This window comes from Erithacus rubecula (genome assembly GCF_903797595.1).
Source record: "Erithacus rubecula genome assembly, chromosome: 20".
NCBI classification, from domain to species: domain Eukaryota; kingdom Metazoa; phylum Chordata; class Aves; order Passeriformes; family Muscicapidae; genus Erithacus; species Erithacus rubecula.
The window spans coordinates 3,665,232-3,685,747 of record NC_136672.1 but is presented as its reverse complement, the minus strand read 5'-3'; the positions used below and the strand labels follow the sequence as shown (position 1 = coordinate 3,685,747).

The following is a 20,516-nucleotide window of genomic DNA, read 5'->3' as shown; positions in this document are numbered from 1 at the left end:
TTTAGCATCAGAGAACAGGATGGGTTTTTTTGGACACGCTCAGTCATGGCTTTGCAGACATTGTCTGACAATGGACAAATTTGATACAGTATTGGGGACAGTTCCCAGGATCATTATTGGGGTAGAATCATGACAGAATTCCCACACTGCTTCCACTGTCTTTTTAATTGGGAAGCTGTAAGCTTAGGAAGTAAGCTGAAAGATGCTTCTCTTGCTCAGCTCATCTGTTCTTGCCCTCTTTCCTCCCCAAACGCCTTGCCACAGTCCCACCACGTGTCCCTCCAACACCCTGCCACATCCCAAGGCCACTGAAGCTCAGAGCTGCCATTGCCCACTCTGGGTGCAGTGTCCCAGGTGTCCCCCCTCAGACTCTCCTGGCAAAGAGTCACTCCTTTGGGACAGGACTCACTTCACCTGACATCAGAACCACCCAAACAGTCACCCCTCCCAGAAGAGGGGACTGTGACAGCTCAAACACATTGACCTTCACCTCCTTCATTTCTCTTCCCATCTTTCAGGGTTTGTGGTCTTGGTTTTAACTGGGCCTAGCTGAGCTTTCCCCTAGCAGTTCAGAGGAGCTGAGCTGTGCAAGTGCAGGGAAAAGCATAGAGCTCAAACCCAGAGACTCACTGGGATGGGGAGCAGCAAGAGCCAGCAGCAGCAAACCCAAGGGCAGGAGGTGGGGAGAGTCCATGGGGCTCTTTGGGGGCTCAGGTCCAGCAGGGCTGGGGCTCTCCAGATCCTCCACAGTGCCAGGCCAGGCTCAGCAGCCTCCTCCCTCAGTCTTCTCCCTGTGGGCAATGACAGGCAGTGCTCAGCACCCAGTGTCTGTGCTCTCTTGGTGCAGACACAGAGATCACAGCTGGCAGAGCAAATGCCAGAGAGCTGCTGCAGCCCAGGCACGGCCATGGGAGCCAGGCAGAGCAGCCTCACACTGCTCAGCTGCTCCTGCACCCTGCCAGGGCTGCTGCCAGGGCCACACTCACAGCCTGTGCACCTCTGCCTCAGCCACAGCCAAAGACACACCAGGACCTTCTGCAGGGAGGGGAAATCCCTCCTGAGCCTGCTGGGCAGCAGGCCCTGTGCCCACGTCCTCCAGGCACCTCCAGGCACTGGCCCTGCACACACCCCTTAGTGGGAGCAGCAAATCACACCTGCATTTGCTGTCACTGCCAAAACACAACCAAAAACTGAGGAACATGGATTATACTTCATCAATGTTTCATTTGGTCTAAGATGAAATATTTATTGTCACATTCATACAGGGCAAGAACAAAAACCTAAGACAGAACATCCAACATTTAGATAATCACAATTCTATGGCAATTTTTGCATCAAATCTACAAAAATGTTTTTATTTAAAATTGGCAAGTCCTAGTAGCTATAGTGCTGTTTTAATTGTTTATACAGATTATTTAGTTCCCTTAACTCTTTCCCTCTGATCTTTTTCTTATCCCTTTTTATCACAATGCCAATCTGCATCAGAAATGAGTCTATGGAGTGGCACATTGATTTTTTTCCCCACAAGAATTGTTAATTATGATACACTGGTCTATAATATCATGGATTATTTGTTCTCTAGCCTGTAGAAATGTAGTATGGCAAGGATTTGCTGATCCTGGTTTTCTCTTAGTTGAATTGGTGCATAAAAGGTCCCATTTTTTTGTCTTAATGGTGTTCAATAAAACCTAAAAATTATTCTAAAGTTAGCTGTTCATGTACACAACCTAAACAAACTAAACAAATCAATTCTCTTTCTTTTTCCCCAGTTACATTTCACCATGAATTAAAACAACAGATGCAAACAACACAAATTCATGGGTGATGCTTTAAGTAACAGTTGGTACATTCCTAGTGCATTAATTCCTTTTTGAACCTTCTCAATAAAAGTGTTACCAGTCTCTTTTTCTGGAATTGCAGCTCCTCAAATAAATTAGTTTATGTTGTCTGCTGGAGGCTCCTGAGGTGTTGGAGTCAGTGAGTCAGGGGTCTCTCTGAATTCTTCAGAGAGAAATCAGAGTGCAGGTATTGAATCAAAGTCTTTGGATTCATTGAAGTATATGAAGCCACTCACACATTAAAGTAGACACTTAAGTAGAGTTAAGTCATTAAGTTTTAGCATGAGTTCTAATGCTTTTAGTAAGTGAAAGGTTTCAAATGCCAGAGTAGCAGAGCAAGTTGTATTGAAGTTTGAAACATACTGATATCTTCAGCAGGAGGCTCCAGGCCCACGGTGGTAGACAGGACTTAGACATAATAGAGCATTGCTTACATTTTTCAGATAGATTGTGTGCATAGTCTTATACATAACCCAGCATGCTAAGAAACTGGAATTCTAATAGGTTACGGAGTGGTGGTCCAAGCTTGCATCTTAGCTTGTTGGAAAAATCCTGAATAAGAGTTTGTATTGGGGAAGAGTTGGTGATTTTAGCCACTTGCTTTTAGCCATTTGCTCTTGCCATTAGATTTTGCATTTGCCATTCCTTGTCTGTATGTTTTTGAGACTGATGTGCTTTGTAATAAATAACATTTTTAACTATTGCCTGCTTTGCTTATTTAAGATAACCCAAAAAAGTTGGAGCCAAGAACTCGAAGTAAAAGCCTGAGAGCTCTGGAGTTGCTGTCTTAAGAGCACCAGAGATCAAGAACCTCTCACTGAGGAACATTTCAATCCATCTGGGCTGTTCCCATTGATCAAGAAGGTATCCAATTCTTTTCCATCAGCACTGTTCTGAGTACAGGCACAACAAGAATGCAGTAGAGAGCCAATAAAAAAACATTTAATTTTCAATAATGCACGTCTCAAAACAACTTTAAATTAGTATTTCAAACAATAATACTATAAAATAACATTTTTCACCACATATCTAAAAACTACATCATCCTTTGGTCCCAAGGTACATGGTTTCATGCCAATTTATATAGGCTGCAGCCTTTGGGCCCCAAATACCCTCTTTAGCCTTACCATGGATTCATTGGAAATAAGATATCCAAAAGGATGAGAGACCCCTAACTACTAGTGGAGCATGCACAACACCAAATAGTGACATGGATTTCAGGAATAGAAACTAGGAGGAGCTGGCCAGAAAATTCTGTACTTTGGCTTCCAAATCTTACTTATCTACTGAACCTCCACTTTCATGTTCTGAGAAATTCCCCTGTTAATCTCATCCGTTAAGAAATGAGAAATTTATGGCGGGAACATAAAAAGAATAATCCCAATGGTTTATGAGAAACACTATAAAGTAATAAAATGCTCCTTTCTTTGGCAGGCTGTACACAAGTCAGGCACCACAAGAAAATCTAAAGCTGTTTTCTGGCTTTGGTTAAAAAGTTACCTCAGCTTTGCACAAAAGAGTGAGAAGAGAGGCTACTGTGAAAAAACACATCTCCTATGTCTTGGCACCAGTGAATTATGGCAGAAAGAATCAACAGCTACCTGACACATTGCAAGCAGAAAGAGTTTGTGCCAATCCCCAGGGAAACCTCATGAGGAAGGCTCTACTTCCAGGACCTACCCTGTAGGCAGAAGAGCAACTAAGGGCAGCAATGAGATTAATTTCTTAACCCCAAGGATAGAGGGAGGGTAGATAATTTTGATCTTTTGCTTAGAACCATTGAGGTTGGAATAGCCCTCCAAAATTATGAAGCCAAACATTTGGCCAAACTTCTTTGATTTCAAGGCTATGATCAGTGCGAGATGCAGCCACAGGGCTGAGCCCCCTCTGCTACTGGAGCTACTCCTCAGTGTCCCACAGAGCAGCACAGCTCAGGGAACCCCTCCTGCTCTGGGCACCATGTACATCACAGAATGGTTTGGGCTGGAAGGGAACTTAGAGGTGTAGATAAAGATGCAGTCCCACCCCTAGGGACACATTCCAGTGCACCAGGGTGTCCAGAATCCTACCCAGCCCTGACCTGGGACATTTCCAGGGATCCAGGGGCAGCCACAGCTTCTCTGGGAAGCCTGTGCCAGAGCCTCACCACCTTCAGAGCTAAACAACTTCCTCCTATTCTCTCATCTAAAGTGACTCCATGAGCCTGAAGCCATTGCCCCTCACCCTGTCACTGCACATGCTGGGAAAAGGCCCCTCTCCACCTCCCTTGCAGGCTCCCTTTAGGTCTGCAATCCTCAGCCTCCGCACTTCCCAGGGCTGCAGGGCCACACAGGGCAGCACCCCATGGCCAGGGCACAAACACTGCACCAGCTTTTCTTCTGATGGACATGGAAATGGTCTGATCTCCCCTGCTCCAGAAATCCACAGGGTGCTGGATGGGTTGGCATCATCTTGATACCACAAGACTTCCTCCAGCAAAACTACCTGACAGCACAATTAAACAGATGGGTGGAAGAAATTCAGGTGATCTTGAACATCACAAGGAACAAGGCCCAATCCAGAGCTGCCCACCAAGGGTCTGTGCTGTGGCACACACAGCAGCCCCAGTGGCTGTGCACCTCCAAAACTCCCTCATTCATTCACTCCAGCATGATCCAATCACCCTCCCAAGTATTAGGCAGCTCCCCTTAGGACTTTTTTTTTTTTAATTCAAGTGGTGGGAGAATTCTTTTGAAGCCTGACAAGAAGCTGCTCTCCCTACAAGACAAGCTCATGCACTATTTGTGCTTGTGATTCATTTCACTGTCGACCTTTTTAGAGCTGAAGATATTGGCTGAATCACCCTGAAGCAGAAATCTTGTCTGGGGACACCACAAGTGTGAATAAAGCACCTCTCTTCCATAGCTGAGTCTTGTTTTTGTATTCCTGCCAATACCACAGTTTGGCTAATTACTGTGTGGAATGCACCCAAGCATTGTCTTGCAAGAAACACACAGTGGCAGCTCCAGAATCTAAGGCAATGCTCCAAAGCCTCTGAAAAGCTGGAAATGAGCTTCCTCTAAAAGGCTGAGCATTTCTTAGAACACTCTCTTCCAAGAGTGCCAAACCAAAACCATATGTGCTGTTGTGACCCTCTGAGCTCAAACTGTTTTGATGTCTTTTTAGGAGAAACAGCATCCTTTTCCAAGCATTTGTGCACCCACTGTGCATGTCCAAGGTTTTGACTGCTATGGCACAGTTGGTACCCAGCAGCATCCCAGAGATCACAACACACAGAAGCAGAGATCCAAAACCCCTCTGGTTTTGTAGGGACACAACCTGAGATCAGCTGAGTTGTCAGAGTGGGCACTAATAATGGCAAGGTTTGGGGTTTGATCTCAAATGGGCCATTCACTTACGAGTAGGACTTGATGTTCCTTCTGGGTCCCTTCCAACTCAAACTATTCTGGTATACTGTGAACCAAGAATATTTTGGACAAAGCAGTTCAATCTAAACCAACCTTATCTAAAAGAAGATTCAGAGCTGTTGCAGTTATTATGTCAAGATGGACTGGCACCACCACGAGTGCTTTTTTAGAAACTTTTTATGCCTTCTTCCAGTGTATTTCTATTTGACTGCTCTAACTGCTTTTCTTGCAAGCACCTCCACACAGCTCTGACGCCTTCTCCCCCCTCTGCATGACTGGCTAAACCCCAACCTGTTCCTTTCCCAGCCACCTTACCCTCTCTGTCCCTCACACAACATTCCCTTACCTTGTCTGTCTCATGCACAACCACATGTCCCTCTTCCTAACAACACAGCCAGCAGATACTGGGTCTCAAGCTCCAACTCAAACAGCAACTACTAGCCAGCTAACCCACTCTTTTATAACACCCAAATTCATTGGACAGGCACAGATGTTTCCAATATTGAGTGATTGGTACAGGTGCAATTTATCAGGAGAGATTGCCTTCTCTACTATCCTTAACCCCTGCCTTCCTACACAAAGCCTTCTTTGAAAGAAAACTGGGCTTATCAGAAAAAGTTAATAATTTACTGTGCAACATCAAAGCTATAGCTGTTACATCTGTTCCTTTGATAAAATAGAAGAGCCTTGAAAAGAAAGTTGCAAGTTAATTCAGGATTGGACCCATATTTTCTTTGATTACCCCTTGCGAAAAGCACCGGGGTGACCTTAACAATTATTTATTTCTCAACAGCTAAAGAGGACATAAGGAAATTTCAATTTTTCTGAAATACTACTTGTCTCAGCCCATCAGACAAAGCATAAAAGTTATGTACTATTTGGTTTTCAAATCCCACTTTAGCAGAAGAATAACTCTTAACCACACTTGTATTAAACTTACTTACAGGCCTAACTTGCTTAGAGATCTCAACCATCAAAGAGAGCAGCATTTCTCCCATGCCAAAGCATCTGCACACAGACATAAAGGGTCAGTGCAAGGTACCTGTGAGAAATTCCCCTCAAAGGTGGGGAAATGCTCACTCTGGATGATTTTGTGACTCCCCAATTAAACAGTGGGGGATCAGCCCAGGATCCATCTGTGTTTGGAGATCCACCAAGAGCAGCAAACAGGAGAGAGCCCAGCTCAGAGAGGCCCCATTCAGAGACAGGTCACTGGTCCAGGAGAGCCCCAAGGGTCTCGTTTTTCACCACTGTTCATAGGGGCACAAGAGAGGGGCTTTAGTCACAACAGTGTTTCATCCTGGCCCCATTTGACACTGGCACATGTTCTTTGGAAGGGTGAGAACAGGGATGTTGTGCCATTCAGACCAGAAAAATCATTGCCAAGGCTGCTCCCCAAGAAACCAGGAGCACCTTGGACAGCAGCAGTGCCTGGGAGCAGACAGAGTTTCTGATAAACTGCAGAGCAGCTCAGCCAGGGGCTGCTCATCCAGGCCGAGGCCAAACGAGCATTTCTCAGATCAAAGCACAGCCTGGAAAAGGGGGATGCACCCCCACACAATGAATAGCCAGGGTTTAAGATAAAGCCTGATTGTGGATTTTAGGAGACCTCAAATGAAATAATAGCTATCAAATTATGGCTTTTGGGGAGTCAGGCCTCTTTAATTACTTTTCATTTTTCTATTCACAAGACAAATAAGATGATCTTTTAGATCACTTCCAACATGTCCCAGTCTGGGGTTTCTCCTTTGCCCCGAGATCACCCCAGAGGGACACGAAGGTGGTTCAAACCCTGGTTTTCTCTGAAGCAGCTGAAGAGAGATTGCCAGAGATGGTATTCTCTTTTTCCAAGGATTGTTTATTCTTTCATATCTCAGGGACTTTTTTGCCTGGCCAGCAGCAGTCTGCTCAGCCTGGCATCCATGGTGGAATCTGCCTGGTGAAGGCAGGGCTTATCTTATATAGTTAGTACTACGTATTACATGTTTACAAAATTTTCCCAATACAATACAATTTTATTAAATGGTCCAGCCCTGACCCCATCCAATCCAAGAGTGCCAACGTGTCACCCAACATGGATGACATGGAGAAGAAGGAGGAAAAGGTGTCCACCCCCCAAATTCTCCATCTTGGCCCTGTGTCCCTTATCATAAACATTGCCAAAAGTCTATTTATCTATGTTCTAACAATCTAATTTACACTTCACTAATTTTGGTAGCTTGTTTCTATTCTCTTTGTGCTGACAACTTCCCCCAGGGGTTAGAATTCAGCACCTGTAACACCAGGGTCTCACTCAGAGATCTTTGAGACCCTTGCCAGCGGGGTTTTGAGACCCCCAAGGAGGCTAGGGGTATGCCCTGGGCTCCCACACAACATAAATCATTCCATGACCCTGTGCTTAAAAATACCCACCTCTATGTGTATATTCAATGGAAAAATGCACTTGCTGAGGACAAACACTGTAGATCTTTAAAGGAAGTTATCACTGCTTTTCCTGACATGAGGCACCTTTGGTGTGCACAACACAGATCCAAAGGGGCAAAGATGAACAGTCGGTAGGGATGTCCCCAATCATTACAAACTGCATAATCACCCACAGAAATAAGAGATATGAATGAAAGAGTGTGCGAGAGAGACATCAAGATCAGTCTGTGACTTGTGTTGCCTGTGTGACATTACTGAGGTGCTCTCAAAGCATGTCCAGCTCTTTGGCCCCAACTGCTGTTACAGAGTAGAAATTAAATCTACATACCATTAAACCTGAACACCTCTGCTAACACAATGCCATTTCCAAAGAAAAACTTTCTCAACTGCTACAATGGGTTTCTGGTTGATGATATTATCTGCTCAAGTTAATGGTTTGGTCCAAATTATACCCCCCCATCCACCTTGCCAATCAATCCTGAATTCCCTGTCAATCCCACTTTGTGCCAACCCACTTGTCCTGGTTTGGAGGACAGATGTCTGCCAATGAAAGCAAAACCTTCTCTTTGAAAGGGAAAATGTAAACCCCTCCCTCCAAATTATGATAACTTTGAAATTAAGGGGCTCTCAGGAAAAGATATGGGAACTAGGAATAACAGTTCTTTACTAGGAAAATTAAAATAGAAACACAGTATTACAAAAAACAATCCCAAAACAGTGACAGAGTCCAAGTTGACACCCGTCAGTCAGTCAGGGTGTTGGCACAGTCCCATTCAATGGTGGCTGCATCCTCCTGCAGTGGCAGATGTGGTTCAGCTGGAGCAGTGCTCCTGGAGAAGGTGCAGTTTCCTCTGAAGGTCCAGGGATGATGTGGAAGGGTCTGGTTTTCCTCTGGAATCCAGTGGAAACAAGGTGCCTTGGTGTCCAAAATCTCAGTTTTTATCTGGGTAGGAAAGGCTTGCCTCCTCCCCTGGCTGGAGTAATTTTATCAGTCATGCACTGGGACTCAATGACCATGAGCAGGAGATATGTCCTAGAGGAAGGGTGGGCTGTGGAAAAGCTAAAGTTGATTGCCCCAGCTGGTTTAAAGATGGCCCATTAGCAGATAATATTAGCCAGGAGATAAGGAATCACTGCCCCACGTGTCTTTACCAGCTGGTGATAGAATACACATTTCTGGCCACATCAACCCAACACAGCCCTGCTTGGAATTCCCCTTTGGGAACGGTCCCTGTTGAGCCAGGCACGACATACAAATGGATGCACATTTCAGAAGGCTATTATCCCATTTATTATAACAGCATGCTGTCTCTTATACACTCTGCAATGTTTACAATTTGTTCAATGGTTACAATAGATCAACATAACATTGATTGGTGCAAAACCATCTACACCTCTGTTTTTCCCAAGACTTTTCTAAAAATTACTTCTCCCAGCTGCAGGTTTTCTCTCCCACTTATCCCTTTCTTGTTCTTCTCTCCGTGGTCTCCAGACCAACACCCTTGATAAGATTCTTTTCAGAAATAACCCTACTGCATTAACCCTCTCTGGCTCACAGACCAGCTGTAAGTCCTACCACAGAGAATCCCCTGAAACTGGACATTTCATTAATCCATGGGAACCACTTTCCACCCCTACCTCCCTCATTGGACAAAGCTTCTGTAAACCCTGTCTTTTATCCCTCCCCAGCATTTCTCTAATTTGCTGCTGATTTGTATCCTCCCCCTGAACCTCCCCCATATTTCAACTGGTGCAACTTGCATTTCTGTCTTTTGCCTGCAAATTCCCCAAATTCCTCTTTTCTCTTATCTAGTAGACCTCCCTCTCCTCCTTGCCCCCTCAGAGCTCAGACTGACAGCCAAAATAGGCCACAGAGCAATTGCTCCAGCCACACCTCAGGTCAATTGCTCCCAGAGTGTGCCCCACTCAGCGAGGGGCCGCAGTGGCAAAGTGAGCGCAGCTCCGGCTGATGCGTCACTCGCTCCCCTTACACAGCTCTACTCTGCCCAAAGATTCCTGAAGTTTTGTTGAAGGGAATAACATAGAAGTGCAATTGGGGTAAAAAATTCTACATTCGAAGTAAAAGTCTCTGTCCTTCTATTTCTTCATTCATTAACAGTCTGGCCTTTCTACAGGAAAGCTTACATCTGATTTATTGATTAATAACTACACTCATCATGATAAAATACACCTGACAACTGGATCAGCAATACCAGAAATTCAATAAATACCTAGCTTTGGAATACCTGGATTGTAAACCCTTCAGGACCACTTGATTGCATTCCACCACATTAAAATTGAAAATTGGCATGAAATCAGATGAGAACTGAGTTAAGAGTGTAAAGCCCTGACTAGGGAAAAAAATCAGCTCCAACCCATAAAAGCATTGATCTCCTATGTCTAATAAAAAGTAAATTTAAGCACAAATTCCTTTCTATCTTTCTAAAACTAATTATTAAAATAAGCTGGATCTTTTACATTCATCATCTTTCTTTTTGAATTTAACTGTTGCAAAGTTCAAGACAGAAACAGCATCCTTTAACTTTTGAGATTGCCTGATGGAAATGTCAGCTACAGATTCATGGGGAACTAAACCATGGAAAAATGAGTCAGAAAACATTCACAATGCTTCAGGGATTTGCTTTTCCACTTGTGCTGCCACTGATTTTTCACTCAGCAGCCTGAAACTACATTTGATACAATGCAAAAGCTGAGGGTTTATTCAAATCAAGTGGGAATGGAGAATGATTTAAAGATACCAAGAACCAATGGGATCCCTGAGAGGCTGGATTCATCACTCTGTCTAAAATTGCCTGTTTTGGCAGGAAGATTGACACCAGAGTTCTGTTCAGCCTGGGGAGAGGCCAAGGCCTCTGTGACCCAATGCCATTGCTGAGGGAGCTGGACACAGCCCTGAGCCCTGCACAGGAACAAACACACAGACACGTCCTCAGCCTGCAGGTGGGGCAGAATCAAATATCTCTTCAGAAAAACAAACCCTTCCAGTTCAACCAACAGCCAGCTGTGCAAAAGGCTTTGGTGAATCCAGAGATGACCTGAGAATTAAAATAATGCAGACACCTGGGTGCTGCTGTGGCATTCCCAAATGGAAGCCATGCAGAGGGCTTGGGAAGCATTTCAGAGCAGTTCACACTTTCAGTCACAGAGAGATTTCAGCTGGTTTCAGCCTGTGCTGCTGAGCCAGCCACACAGCCTGGGGTGCCTGCTGCCTGCAGCCAAGCACCAGCAGAGGATGGGGGCTCCTGGTGCTGCTCCTGCTGCTCACAAAGGCTTGGAGCTGGACAAGCGTCACAGTGCTTGGGGAAGGTGTGGATGTGGTGAAGGTGCGTTCAGGAAAATACAGCTATTTGTGAATAAAAGAAGTTCTCATGGAAAATCAGTCTGTGTTTTCACATGGTTATTGTGCATTCTGAGAGAGGAGGACGACGATGCTGCTGGCAGACAGGTTTTCTCCATTGGAGATGGTTATCCATTTAGTGGGATATTTTCTATTCCAGGAGCCTCTGTGTCTCGACTACGAGCTGCAAAATTAGCAAAAATAAATACCAGTGAGGGCATCAAAGAAACTGCTAGATTCCAGCTAGAATTGCAAACAATATCTCAATTTGTGAAGTCCTCCAGGCACCTCCCTTCTCCCTTTTGGTTCTGGGCCACCCCTTGTCCTACAAAGGGGGCAGTTTCACAGCCATATATGTGGGCTCAAGGCTTTGCTGAGACCATGCCCTGGTGCTGTGACCCATCAGCCCCAGAGGGGCTCTGGAACAGACCTGGGACATCACTGGATGTTGCACCCCAGGGCAGGATCTCAGGGAAATCACTGGGAAATTTCTTACTCCTCACAAAAATAATTCATCTATTGATGTAACAACAACAGTGACACTGGTTTTGTGTGCCTTTGCAAGCACTTGTGCAACTCCTCATCAAGCAAATTCAGAATTAGAAATTTAATCCTTTGACTCTCACAAAGTAACAACCAGCATCAGTTTCCAGGGGATGGACCAGCTCAGTAACTGAGAGGAGTCTCAGCCTCAGGCATACACAAGGTACCAAAAACACTGCAGCCCATGGACACAGGATGGAGGGGGAAAGCCTTATGGCAGGCTCAAGAAATGTCTGTACAAGTCTCCACAGAGCCCACCCACCTCTCTCCATGCACATTGCTTTGCAAAACAAACTTCCCTCCTGGATGCATTCAGGGAAATACTCATTCCTAAATCACAGCTGGCTCTGTAGTGGGCAGGGCTGAGAGAGGGAAGCACTCTCCTGGAGGCCCTGTCAGCCCATGCCCAAATGTCCATCAGTGTCCTGGCTGGGACACATCTCTCTGTGCCAGGGAAGCTGCACAGCAATGCTGCAGTCTGGGACTGCTCCCAGGAACAGCATTCCATGGAGGGAAGGCTGAGCCCTGTGATTTCTTGGCCCTGGCAGTGCTTCCCCCTTGTGTCAGGAGGCAGCACTGAGGAAATTCCTGCTGGGCTTATTTTGCATAACAAAGCCATACCGGGAGAACTGTCACAGCAGCCACAGGAGGAGAAGTCATTCCAGATGTCAGCCCAGTGAAGATCATGAAGAACTGCATGTAAAGCACAATGGAGATGAGATCCAGGAGGAAAACCCTTTGTGCTTTTTCTACTTCCAGGTGTGGGAAGTAGACGCAACACAAAATTTGTCAGAATGTACCTTGGCAACACTGCTGATTCTTCAATTTTTGATACGTGATTAGCCCCCCTATGAAACCTCCGCACAGTAATGCCAAGGGGATGCCAATACCCATGCCAATAGCCATGCCCTGACACGTGCAATTGCCATTCGTTTCAGTAGTGGGACCTTCAGGATTACCTGCAGAGGAGGAGAAAACAGAGCATCCAAGTGAAGCAAGCAGGAGTGCCAAGGAACTGGCCCCATCAGATTCAAAGAGAGAAGGAGCTGATGAATGAGAGAAAAACAAGCCTCTGGCTCATCATATCTTACAGATATGTAATGCTCACTTTATCAACATTCAAAGCAAATTGTTGTCACTCCATCACAACAGATACCTTTGAAAATCAATCTGAAATAACCAAGAGCAAGTGATGCGAGACCCATCCTTGATGAAGTGTTCAAATAAGGAAACCCACTTTGACTGGATTTTAAAACCCTTTTGCCCATGACCTAAGGAAGATGACAGGAGTTTCTACCATGAAAGAAATTTCAACATGTAAGTGTCACCTTGAGTTGACAAATGTCCTCTTAGTCTGGAGGCAAAGTCTTATTCAGCACTTACAGACAAGGTCAATCCTTGGGAATTTGCTGCACACCCATCATGTGGCCCCTTCCCTCAGCACCCCTGTGTCTGTCACTAGATAATTACAGGAACCTGAGCCTCTGTACATCTGTCCAGGACTGGACATGTCCATTTACCAAGGCAAAGTCTGAGACTGGATGGCTGCAGCATCAAGTTATGAATGTACAAGACATCTCCCTGCCCATGGAAAACTCTGTACACATCAAGCTCTCTGGACAAATCCCTCTTAATGCAAAAGGCAAACAAGCACAAGAAGAGACTAACCTGGAATTCCTTCACCAGCAATGCCAACTGCTGGTGTGGTGAATTTTGGACCTGATGCTTTAGTGTAGAAGCACTTCAGGTCAGGGTTGTATTTCCTGGTATCTGTGTCTGCTTCACAGCAAATAGTCTTCTTCTCAGAACTTATGTCACCTCTTCCATTTTCTGAGAAAGATGAAAGGTAAAAAATTTTGATTGTAAATATGGATCATGTAGAAGATCTTCACTGGAGGACTAAAGATGTTCAAGTGCTTAGTAAATTTAAAAAGGGGACAAAATGTTTGAGATTGCTCTGATTGTTACAACTTGGAGATGGTTCATTAATAACAGTGCAAATCAACCACCATTATCAGATTCCCTTCTCAGCAAAGATGATGAGTTGTTCAGATAATCAAGTACAGAAATATTTGAAGAAATTAGCAAATTTTCACATGCAATTAAGAATAACAAAATATCTGTAAAAAGCTTATCTTTATCTTTATGAAATAAACATCTACTCATAAACTCTACAGCTGCCTTTTATCCACAGGAACCAAAGAAAAGGAACAAGAAAGTCCAGGAGCTCAGTAAATCTCTCAGACTCTGGAGTGCATCTCCTACCAACCCTGCACCCCACTGTGCCATTATAGAGCTTATTCTTCTTCTCAGACAATCTGCAAAACTCCCTCCTACCTTCACCTGTACATCCAGCCCTTCCCCTCTCAAGGGGTACAGGCATCCCTGTCTACAGCAATCTCCAGATTTCACTGTCAAAGTTTCAGTGTCAACAAAATTTTACACAGCATTGACAGCATGTAGATATTTTTCAGTGGAGAGCATAAATACAAGAGAGAAGGGTTGTATGGCAGCCAGAAAATGAAAAGAGGTGAAAATGTTGGGCTAAATAAAGACTTACAAAGGGCAGAAACCTTTTTCTTTGTTTCCTTCTATCAGCAACAAAATTAGAAAGGAAGCTCTAACTCCAACATGAGAGGGGATAAAAGCTGCCCTCAGAGAACCAACTACAGACAGAAAAGTCACTGACTTGGATGGAGCTCAACCAAGTCACACCCTGCAACCTGAGCCACCAGGATGAAGTGCTGCCCTTGTGGAGCCACTTGCTCCATGCACTGACAGGTGTTTGAATCCCTGATTTTGGCAGCTCTGTCAGGATGCTGGAAAGATGCTCCTGGGTGTTTATTGAATTGGACAGAAGAGCAGCACAGAGCAGCTCTTGAGGCTGGACCTGGGTCAGGGTGAGTTCTGGCTGAAGCAGGTGACACTGACACATTGCAACATGGCACAGAATTTGACCAGGAGAATTCCTGTTGCCAAAAAACCCTAAAATAACAATGTATCTTTGTAAATCAGAGTAAGACATGTTTATCTGAATCTCTCCTACTTTAGTTTTAAGCAATGTTTGACCTGAAATGACTGAATTTACTTTTGTAAATTACTTTATGAATTTTCCACCCAAGAAGTCCATGCATTCCAGTTTATTCACCCATAAGCCTTGCTATCTGACCAAATAGAGAACAGTTCAGTTTCCTACCCAGAAACAGGTTTTCATCAGTTAATATCCAGGCTGCCAGCACAACATACCTCCAGAACTCAGGGTGCCACAAGAACGTCCTGATCCCCCTTCTCTCTCCCAGAAGATGCTATAAATTCCTTCAAGACAGTAATTAGGTTCCTCAAAGCAAACAGTGGTGTGTGTTTTATTGGTCTCCAACTCTATTATTCCATCTGAAAATATCACGAACTCTGTGTCAGCGATTATTTTAAACTTTTCATAATTGTTATCCCAGTCCTTGCATGTGCAGCTGTTACAGTCCCTGCAGCTATAGACTGTGACCTCTGTAGAAGAGTCTTCTGTCCCTTCAGCAGTGCCATCAGTAGCTTTAGCAATATCTAAATCAGAAAACAGAGAAAAAAAAACCAAATTTCTATCAATTTTCTACCCAGAGGTTTAGCATCAGAGAACAGGATGGATTTTCGGGGACAGGCTCAGTCATGCCTTCACAGACATTGTCTGACAATGGACAAATTTTTACAGTATTGGGGCCAGTTCCCAGGATCATTATTGGGGTAGAAACATGACAGAATTCCCCCACTGATTCCACTGTCTTTTTAAATGGGAAGCTGCCAGCTTAGGAAGTAAGTTGAAAGATGTTTCTCTTGCTAAGCTCATCTGTTCTTGCCCGCTTTCCTCCCCAAACTCCTGGCCACAGTCCCACCACGTGTCCCTCCAACACCCTGCCACATCCCAGGGCCAATGAAGCTCAGAGCTGCCATTGCCCACTCTGGGTGCAGTGTCCCAGGTGTCCCCCCTCAGACTCTCCTGGAAAAGAGTCACTCCTTTGGGACAGGACTCACCTCACCTGACATCAGACACACCCAAACAGTCACCCCTCCCAGAAGAGGGGACTGTGACAGCTCAAACACATCGACCTTCACCTCCTTCATTTCTCTTCCCATCTTTCCGGGTTTGTGGTCTTGGTTTTAACTGGGCCCAGCTGAGCTTTCCCCTAGCAGTTCAGAGGAGCTGAGCTGTGCAAGTGCAGGGAAAAGCACAGAGCTCAAACCCAGAGACTCACTGGGATGGGGATCAGCAAGAGCCAGCAGCAGCAAACCCAAGGGCAGGAGGTGGGGAGAGTCCATGGGGCTCTTTGGGGGCTCAGGTCCAGCAGGGCTGGGGCTCTCCAGATCCTCCACAGTGCCAGGCCAGGCTCAGCAGCCTCCTCCCTCAGTCTTCTCCCTGTGGGCAATGACAGGCAGTGCTCAGCACCCAGTGTCTGTGCTCTCTTGGTGCAGACACAGAGATCACAGCTGGCAGAGCAAATGCCAGAGAGCTGCTGCAGCCCAGGCACGGCCATGGGAGCCAGGCAGAGCAGCCTCACACTGCTCAGCTGCTCCTGCACCCTGCCAGGGCTGCTGCCAGGGCCACACTCACAGCCTGTGCACCTCTGCCTCAGCCACAGCCAAAGACACACCAGGACCTTCTGCAGGGAGGGGAAATCCCTCCTGAGCCTGCTGGGCAGCAGGCTCCGTGCCCACGTCCTCCAGGCACCTCCAGGCACTGGCCCTGTACACACCCCTCAGTGGGAGCAGCAAATCACACCTGCATTTGCTGTCACTGCCAAAACACACCAGAAAACTAAGGAAAATGGATTCGGCTGAATTAATGTTTCTCTTGGCCTAAGGTGAAATATTTATTGTCACATAAAATTCTATTTTTAATTTAGGTGATCTGATGGGAATTATCTGTTCAAGTCAAATGAACAAACAATAACTTGGTATTTCTTTTATAGGCATCCTTGGAATTGGCCTAAATCTAATTTTCAACCATTTTTGTAGTAGTTTTTATCCACAGCTCCAACAAGCTACTGCAGAGACAGAAACCAGCAGGACATTGTGGTTGAGCTGAGAAATCTCTGCAAAAAATCCTAAATGTGAAGCACACATTAGCTTTCCTCCACCTGCTCTGAAAAAATTTCTATAGCAGTTATTCTACAGCAATAAAACATTGACAAATTTTTTTAAACTTAGTGCAGTTCCTTAAATAGAATGAAGTGTTTTACTGGTTTCACTTCTTGTATTTTAAAACCACTGTCATTAATTACTAATGGTTTGTGTTTTGATGCTGCTTTGCTTCATTCTAACCCAGAGCAATGAGGCTGGATTGTTCATTAGTCAGGTTGGACCTGGAGAAATGCATGGTCAGCTCAGATCTGGAGAAATGCATGCTCAGCTCCAGCTTGAGTGGCAGCTTCTCCTTGGAAAGGAGGAGAGCTGCAGGGATTTCTCCTTCAACCCTTCTGAGAAATTCTCCCTTATTTGCAAACATGACAGGATGGCACTTTTGGAAAAGAAGATATTGGCAAGACATTCAAAGGTGCTATGAGGAAGAAAATGAAGGTTAGTGGATATGGGACAATAAAATTCAGTCATTCCATGAACAGGAAATTGCTGTTAACACATTTATTCTATGACTTCTGAGGTCCCTCACACTTTCCCATAAATGCACCATTAGGACTCTGTTGGGTTTCTGCATTCACACAATCATGTGGGTTCACACAGAGCTCTCAGGAAGGTCCCACTGTGGGCTACAGATGTATTGTTATTTATGCACAAAGATCACTAGCACCAGCAACACATGTTCTTCCCCATGCAGAAAATGCACAGCACACTGATAATTTCACTCCTGCCACAGACATTTCAGTGCCCATTTCTGAGTGTCTATTTCAAAACAAGAAAGCAAGAATTTATAAGAGATCAGAATAAAAGACAGGACCCTCTAAAGAAGAAGACAGTACCTCAGAAGCTGTTTGTGCCCAAGGAAGCATTCATGCCCCTTCCCTTCTCCCAGTGCCTGTGCAGCCTTTCTAAATCCCAGTTTAGACAACTCCTTTTCCAGAGGGAATGTAGAAGTGAAAGGCATCTCAGAAGAAAAGTTACTTCACAGGCTACTTCCACTCTTAATACAACCCAATGTCATAAGGAACTGAAATTTTTACCTTCACCTCTGGAATGCGAGTCAGTAGTGCCACAGAACATTGCAAACAAGATAAGTTCTGTAACTGCACAAATGCAGTTGTAAAGCAAGGAAAAAAACAATCATACTCCCAAAAACTTCCCAAGAATAATTCCCAAGCAGGACAGCTGGAGTACTTTCAGCAAACAGCATCTTCCCCCTGGGCAGACCTGACCCACAACCAGCCCAGTTGACTTCACCAGCAGGAGAAAGAGGATTTGACAGGAAATCTGTAGAACCCAGTTAGGTCTTTTGATCTCATTGATAAGAGGATCTATGTGAGGAAATATAATTAGCTGAAACTTTCAGGCTTCTTCTTCCTCAGCTTCATCGCAAAGACAAGACAATAAATAATTCCAATCTTTACCAAGACAATAAAGTCTTTTCCACCATAGCAAATACTCTCAAAGAGAGCATTAAACTTGCCACCCAGAAATGCCAATTATATTCTACATATCTACTTAACAAGTAGAAAGAGCAACAATTTCTAAGGGAAGAGATTGGTTCTAAGACAGGAGCACTTAGAGAAGACAGTCTGAGCACCTCACACATTGTTTTTGCCCAACAAAGCCTTCATGGCTCTTCCCTTCTCCCAGTACCTGTGCAGCCTTTCCAAATCCCAGTTTATTCAGCTCCTCTTCCAGAGCCCTGACCAGGAGTGAAGAAAGTCACTTGGATCCCAGAGGAAAAGCAGGATACTGGCTCCTCCCCTCTTTAATGGAACTTGATGTACTTAGTGCCTACTTAGAGCACAGGTTAGCAGGGCCACAGAGCATTGGACACCAGGAAAGTCTGTGCTGATGTGTGTTACTCTGCAGGAGGGAAAACATGAAAAAACCAATCACACTCCCAAAATCTTCCCAGGAACCTGATTGGAAGTACCTGGCAGTCACCCTGTCCCCCAGGTACTGCAGCAGTGATGTGAAGTGACTGGGTTTGGGATCTGCTCCCCAGTCTGCACTTCCTGCACATGCAAGGGCTCCCTGGCTCTGTAAGCACAGGGTACAGATGAGGACAGGATCTGCTGCTTTATTCTCTCTTTTTTTGGGTGGGGTTTCTTGGGGTGGCATAAGACAAATCAAAATATGAAAGCAGATTTTAACTGTCAGCAAATGAAGCACAAATTACAACAGGGAAGTGATCTGGAGAGTGCCCGACCCTTTCCTTTCCCTTCTTCCCTATAACTCCATATCTCTCCACAGAGCCATAAGATTTTTTGCTTTGACTTGGACTCTGCCTTTGGCCTCTACCTTTGCCCTTGAAATACAGAACCATGTTTTTTTTTATTGTCACCCCTTACAAGCTGTGTCCCAGCCAGTCACAAGCAGCAGTCCCATCTCTGGGCTGCCATGAACTGCAGCAGGGTCTTTGAGTGGGAATGTTTCCTCCCACTCCACAGGTCACCATTTCACCACACCACTAGCTTCCAGCCTTTTAAACAGGGTCTTCACAGGCAGATTCTCTTCCCAACAAACCTGTGCCAGTCACAAGAACTGAGATTGCTGCAGATTCAGAGGAACAAAAACATCCGTGGAAGCAGACATCCCATGGGCTGAGCTGCTGAGCTCACCCTGAGCTGACCCATCACTCACTGCACATTCCCTGCCATCTGAAACAACCTGGGACTCCTCCTGGAAAATCCACTTGCTCTTAGAGAAGGAAAACATGCCTGAGAGGGCGGTCTCCAGCTCAATCAGTTTCCTCAAGCAGCCAACAGAATCTCAGTGCTTGATGTCACCACCGAGTACAGGGTGCCAGAAATCCTCTGACATGCAGATAAAGGAGGAAACACCAGTGCCACTCTCCTGTCTAAGTAATGCAACCCCAGTCTAAGGCTACTTGCCCCATGAATCCACACCTGCCCTGTTTCTCTGGGGCATCACCTGCTGATCCTGGCTCTTCACTGCAAGTGCTCTCAAAGGACAGCCAGGAGCTGGGGAAAGGCAATGCACTGCACTCCCTGTTGGAGAGCTGAACCCCTGCTCTTGCAGAACAAGGAGGGAGCCCTGTGCAGGCACTGCTGCACCCCAGCCCCATCCCAGGGATCTCCTCAGGGAAACTGGCAGTGCCTGTGCTGGTGCTGGCAGAGCTCTCTGCATCTTTGGCTGCTCTGAGCAAGAGCAGAGCCTTGGCAGCTGGGAGGGGCTCAGCAGAACCCCTGAACTCACTGCACGGGAATCCAGGAATTTCATGGAAACAGCAATGGTGATTTACTAACTCCACATCTTTGCCAAATGGACCACTGAGAAAAAAGAGTTGCCCAGCAATTAAATGTTCATTTTCTGAAGCAGTAATTGAGCAAGTTGTTAGTCTCCTTCCCAAGCACTGACAGATATTTTCTTGACTGTTCACTTGTTTCACCTAAGAATAAGAAATGGAATTCAAATTGGAATACTGGAGTTCCTCTTGGCCTGTCCATATCAAAGTACTTTTCAAAACCAGCTCCTCCACCAACAGAACCACTCTGTCAGGCTGTATCTCAGTCTCCCTATGTTGGACATGTCATTCCTTGGCTGCCCTGGCACCTGTAGTGCCTTTCATGCCCATTGACCTGAGCAGCTCAGCAGCTTCCCGACCTCCAAAGGCCTTGGCAGAAGAAGGGCTGCTGTCACTCACACAGAACATTTAGTTCTCTCTGTAGATTCCGAGAATGGTCGTATTAGTTCTCAAAACACAAACTTCACTAAAATACTGCTGATAATTGGAGCTGGTGTAAGATTTAAATCAGGAATGCAAAGGTAAGCAAAAGTGTCAAAGAATAGAAGAAA

General features: G+C 45.3%; 1 protein-coding gene across 1 annotated transcript in view; it reads right to left on the bottom strand.

The window, feature by feature from the left end:
- Positions 1–15,039, bottom strand: part of LOC306810635 (T-cell antigen CD7-like) — a 67,029-nt gene extending 51,990 nt beyond the window's left edge. Inside the window, exon 1 of the mRNA XM_079323456.1 lies at positions 14,817–15,039. The gene's annotated coding sequence lies outside the window, so the exon portion shown is untranslated. The remainder of the gene's footprint in view (positions 1–14,816) is intronic.
- Positions 15,040–20,516: the final 5,477 nt, after the last annotated feature.